Source organism: Eurosta solidaginis, chromosome 1, assembly GCF_040869045.1.
Source record: "Eurosta solidaginis isolate ZX-2024a chromosome 1, ASM4086904v1, whole genome shotgun sequence".
Taxonomy (NCBI): Eukaryota; Metazoa; Arthropoda; class Insecta; order Diptera; family Tephritidae; genus Eurosta; species Eurosta solidaginis.
In genome coordinates this window covers 218,971,417-218,977,463 of record NC_090319.1, presented here as the reverse complement: position 1 = coordinate 218,977,463, position 6,047 = coordinate 218,971,417, and positions in this window count along the sequence as shown.

Genomic DNA, 6,047 nt, shown 5'->3' with positions numbered 1-6,047 from the left:
CTCCCATAGAGCCAACGTATTTTCAGGTAATTTTGTCGAACATAAATAGGTAATAATCGCATCCCAATTTGAAACATCGATCTGATGTGTTTTTAGCGATGCCAAGCAATTATTTATGTCGCGCTGTAAGGTTTTGATAGAGCTGCCGCACTCGCTATCTATCTTTTTTAGATTAAACAAAATTTGTAGTTGTGAGTTTACGAGAATCCGCTTATTCTCGTATCTCTCACATAGGTTTTTCCAGGCTGTTTCGAAGCCTTCATTTGTCAAGGGACATTTCTTAACGATGTCCTTTGCTTCACCTTGAGTTTTCTGATTGAGGTGGAACAACTTTTCTACCGGGCTTAGGCGACTGTTGTTTTTGTATATGGCCGTGAACAGGTCACGAAACGTTGGCCAAGATAGGTAGTCGCCCTTGAACACCTCAGTATCACAAGCTGGCAGGCGGATACTATGTTCGCGCGCGCGTTCTCCCTCAGGTTTGACTGCCCTATCTTTTTCCTCCTTCAATTTGGCTTGAAGTTCAGCCATGTTCGACATGCATCTCAGGAATACGGCATATGCCGCTTTATGCTTGATCTTGACCGCTGCAATTTTCTTTGCGTCGAGCGTGTCAGAGCCAAGCAACTCCTCTAGGGCGTTCTCTGCTTTTTCCCACTTAGCTTGCAACTCTTTTTGCTGTATTGCAAGAGTGTGTACAGTGTGCAGAGCCGCATTGATGTCATTAAAATCGGCCTCGAATTCGATTATTCGATCGGCCAATCTAATATATGATTCCATGTTCATGGATTAAAATTTGTGATCAAATTAAAAAGGGGTTATAAAACTGAAAAAAACCTGTGCGATTCACCCAACCAACAATGATTAAAATATAGAAAAACTCTTTATTTAACGCTTTCAATTTGTTTATTTTTTCACTGACTTTGCAGCTTATTTGTGCCGTAAAACAGGGAGCAGGGGGAAGCAACACCAATGTGTTTTGTGTAAATAAAGGGGGCCACTCGCCACTTCCAAGTTAAATTGTATTGTATACTAAGTGCGCGCGTTGATATAAACTCGACGAAAAGTGTGAAACCGTGAAATAGATCTTATGCAACAAAGAACAAAAAACTGTGTAACAAGATTGATTAAGGAAATTAGTGAAAATAATAGTGACGCAAAAGAAATTAAATTTTGCCGCAGTCAAATGGCGTGAAATTTTTGTGAAAGTGAGGTTATGTGCACCTCTTCCCTGTGCTGTGTCTGGAGAGCCTTACCGCTGGTGGGGGGACAGACCAGATAGTCACAAGGAATCTTAACCGACGGTAATGCAACGCGTTTGCACTTATTTGCTTTTTTGGCACTACACAGTTTTTTCACACTTTTCGCGGTTAACTACAATCACGTATGGCACTTTAAATGATTTTTCGCACTTTTTATTTATTGTTTTTAACCAACCAAAAAAAATGTGGCAAGAAATATTGCACTTACTCTGGCTTTTTATGGCGATTTGTATAGTGGTGTATATGTGGCAAGTAGTTTGTGTGATGCAGTGGCTTCCGCTGGCTGTCGCTTGCTCAGTGTTTTGACGTTGGTATTAAATAATAGACTTTTTTGTTGGTGGGCAAACTACTTTTCCTGATGAATTTTTCGGGCTAATTATGTTGTGGACTGTATTGTTAAGGTGCTGTTTCCAATTCCTGGTGAGAAAGGACCAAATGTTCGGCCGGTGTGCGTCTAATCCTAGAGAGGTGGGCGCACCGGGTCGATCTCAGCGGGAGTAAGCGGGTTGGAAATGAAAATAAGCAAATAGACGAGATTTCTCGTTATAATCTATGTGATTTATTGGGTAAATGTAAAACTAGCAATAGTTACAATATTACCTGAATAAACGCAGAAATACGGCAGAGATCGCTGGCGGCAGATGTGTACGCGTTGGCTGTTAGAATCCAAGAGGCCGGTTGTATAGCACGCTACAACCGTTGACCCGCAAAATCCTCCGTTTTGTAGGGGAAAGGCACCCACACATCAACCCCGACATGCATATGCATGAGTGCTGACAAAAGCACACATACACGTGCATGTACATGCATGCACATGCATGAGGGTGATGGTGTGGGTGGTTATAAATTAATTCGAGTATCGATTTGCAGAGTTGCATTGGGGGGGTCGCAATCAGATGCGGAAAAGTTAGGCATCCTGCCTAAACAGGTATTAAAGAGTATTTTAAAAGGGAGTGGGCCACCTATAGAATGGTGGACGTCATTTCGGGATATCGCCATAAAGCTGAACCAGGGGTGACTCTAGAATGTGTTTGTACGATATGGGAATCAAATGAAAGGTGTTAATGAGTATTTTAAAAGGGAGTGTGCCTTAGTTATATAGGTGGAAACCTTTTCGAGATATCGCCATAAAGGTTGGACCAGGGTGGATATGGGTATCAAATGAAATGTGTTAATGAGTATTTGTAAAGGGAGTTATCCTTAGTTCTATAGGTAGACGCCTTTTCGAGATATCGCCATAAAGGTGGACCCGGGGTAACTCTAGAATGTGTTTGTATGATATGGGTATCAAATGAAAGGTGTTAATGAGTATTTTTAAAGGGAGTGATCCTTAGTTCCATAGGTAGACGTCTTTTCGAGATATCGCCATAAAGGTGGACCCGGGGTAACTCTAGAACGTGTTTGTACGATATAGGTATGAAATGAATGGTGTTAATGAGTATTTTAAAAGGGAGTGGGCCTTAGTTCTATATGTGGACGCCTTTTCCAGAAAAGCGCCATAAAGGTGGACCAGGGAACACTCTAGAATGCGTTTGTATGGTATGGGTATCAAATGAAAGTTGTTAAAAGGGAGAGGGCCTTAGTTCTATAGGTGGATACCACTATATTATTTATATATGTAATACCACAAACAGTACGGTATGGGTATCAAATGAAAGGTGTTAAAAGGGAGAGGGCCTTAGTTCTTTAGGTGGATACCACGAATTTATTTATATATGTGATACCACAAATAGTATTCCTGCCAAGATTCCAAGGGCTTTTGATTTCGCCCTGCAGAACTTTTTCATTCATTACTTAATATGGTAAGTGTCACACCGATTTTACAAAGTTTTTTCTAAAGTTATATTTTGCGTCAATAAACCAATCACATTACGTTTCATCCCTTTTTTTCGTATTTGGTATTATATAATGGCATTTTTTTCATTTTTCGTAATTTTCGATATAGAAAAAGTGGGCGTGGTTATAGTCGGATTTCGGCCATTTTTTATACCAAGATAAAGTGAGTTCAGGTAAGTGCGTAAACTAAGCTTAGTAAAGATATATCGGTTTTTGCTCAAGTTATCGTGTTAATAAACATAGAGAAATCGCTGGAATATAAGGAGTATGCTCTAGGAGTCTTCTTGGACATTGCCGGGGCTTTCAAAAATGTTGCAAAATGGGCGATTATGGATGGTCTTAATTACATTAAAGTACATCCTGCCTTAATCAGATGGATCGGCTGCATGTTAAATCGCAGAAAGATTACATCACAATGGGGATTGTAAGTGGCCACGAAATCAGTGGACAGGGGCACGCCGCAGGGAGGGGTGCTATCACCTCTGCTGTGGACGCTGGTCATCAACCAACTGCTCAGGCAATTCGGTGAGGGACCCGTAAAACTTACGGCTTACGCAGATGACGTTGCAATTCTCATAAGTGGAAAGTGCCTTCCAACGATTAGTTCTTTGATGGATCGGGCGCTTCGGGATATTCATACCTGGGCATCTAATGTCGGGTTGAAAGTCAATGCGGAGAAGACGGATTTGGTCTTGTTTACAAAGAGGTACAAGGTCCCAAATTGGACCAGGCCTAAGTTGGGGGGGGGGGGGGGGGGGGGTAACCTTACAGGAGAAACCTTGCACAAAATATCTAGGAATCATCCTAGACAGTAAGCTGTCATGGAAGCTCAACGTGGAGGAGAGGGTCAAGAAGGCCTCAACGGCACTCTATGCATGTAAAAGAATGCTGGGGTGTACGTGGAGCCTATCGCCCTCTCTTTCTCATTGGGTTTTTACAGCGATTGTAAGCCCTATTCTATACTATGGAGTTCTTGTTTGGTGGAAAGCCACACAAAAAACAGCATACCTCAAAAAATTAGAGGGGGTATGCAGACTATCGATGCTTAGCATTACGTGAGCCCTGAAAACAACCCCGACGGCTGCACTGTATGCCATTCTGCACATCCCACCTGTAGACCTGGTAGCAAAGAACAAAGCGTTAACGACCGCAACCAGGCTCGGTGCTTCGGGGCAGCTTGAGCGCCGACATTATGGCCATAGTAGTATAGCGTCATCAATCACAAGACGAGCAGACTACATGATTCCCTAACTGCGCTTCGAGGAAGATCTTAAGGCCACAATAGAGCTGGACAGTTGGCGCAAGGGTGCGCAAATGGCGGACGAGGCGATACATGTGTACACCGATGGTTCCAAAGTAGTGGAAGGAGTAGAGTCTGCGGTATACTGCGATGATCCGGAAATAAGCAGATCCTACAGGCTGCCGGATTACTGTAGCGTTTTCCAGGCGGAAATATTAGCCGTAACCAAAGCAGTAGAAACCCTGGAGGAGAATAGCTTAAGCTGCAACCGTGTTAAATTTTATATTGACAGTCAAGCAGCAATTAAGGCAATAATCTCGCATAGCACAGCATCTGAATGCGTGTTAGAGTGTAAGCAGTCTCTGGAGAGAATCGGGACAAGGAGAAGCATACATTTATATTGGGTCCCAGGGCATATGGGAATAGATGGGAATGAAAAGCGGACAAACTAGCTAAAAAGGGCGCATTCCTTGAAGCTTGCTCCGTAGATGTCCCAATTAGATTGGGCGAGATTAGGCGAAGGCGAGAGGTGCACATGATCGACCAATCGGGAAAGGCGTGGGTTCAAGCTCGGGGCTGTAAAGTGTCGAAGATTATGTGTAGGTCTTACAATCTTAGACTAACACAGTTGCTTCTATCATTAAAAAGAGAGGACTGTAGACGCATGACGGGTATTCTGACTGGACACTGCCTTCTGGCGTCACATGCCTTTAAATTAGGCTTGGTCAGTGATAGCAGATGTAGGAAGTGCGGGTTGGAGGAGGAAACGATCGACCACGTTCTGTGCTCGTGCCCTGCACTTGCCAGGCTAAGAATCCAGCTATTAGGAGTGATACAGCTGTAAGATCTAGAAGCAGCAAGTGGCTTAAGTCCTAGGAAGCTTCTAGTATTTGCCAAGAAGGCGGAGTTATTTTATAACATAGGTCCTGGTTTTTGATAGGGTTTTTCAGTTTGGTCGTTAAAACAAACTTCTGGTAACACTACGGACTCAATTAGTCTATGTGAGGTCCTCATGGACCGGCCAGTTCAACCTACCTACCTATCGTGTCAAAGGCCGAGCGAAAGGACAGACGGTCGACTGTGTATAAAAACTGGGCGTGCCTTCAACCGATTTCGCCCATTTTTACAGAAAACAGTTACCGTCATAAAATCTATGCCCCTACCAAATAAGGATTGGTAAATGTTTGTTCGACTTTCCAGCAAAAAAAGGTAAGCGCCTCTAAGGGTAAAGTCTTGCAGAAGACATTATCACTACCGCAACCTTGATTTCTATTCGATTCCAAACTACATTACGGGTAATGCAAAATGGAACATGTCGCGCAGTTGATTTTTATTCGCTTCCAAAACACATTACGGGTAATGCAAAACGGAATATGTCGCGCAGTTGATTTTTATTCGCTTCCAAAATACATTACGGGTAATCCAGAAGAGAATATGTCTCGCTATAGGTATATAAATAACAAAAAATATCAACTCCCGTTTACTTCTGTGGAAATTTCCATTCGACAAAAATCATGATTTACATTGCTAAATTTGGAGTTAAAGCCAGTAAGTGAAGTGCTGTCTATAAGTGACGAAGCGAAAAATTTAACATTGAGTCGTAACAATTAAAAAATGCTGAGCAAAAGACAATTAAAACTTTTAACTAAAATAAAAAATAGTGAAATAAATTTAAAATTCAGTGAAGTGAATAGTAAAAGTGGTAAACA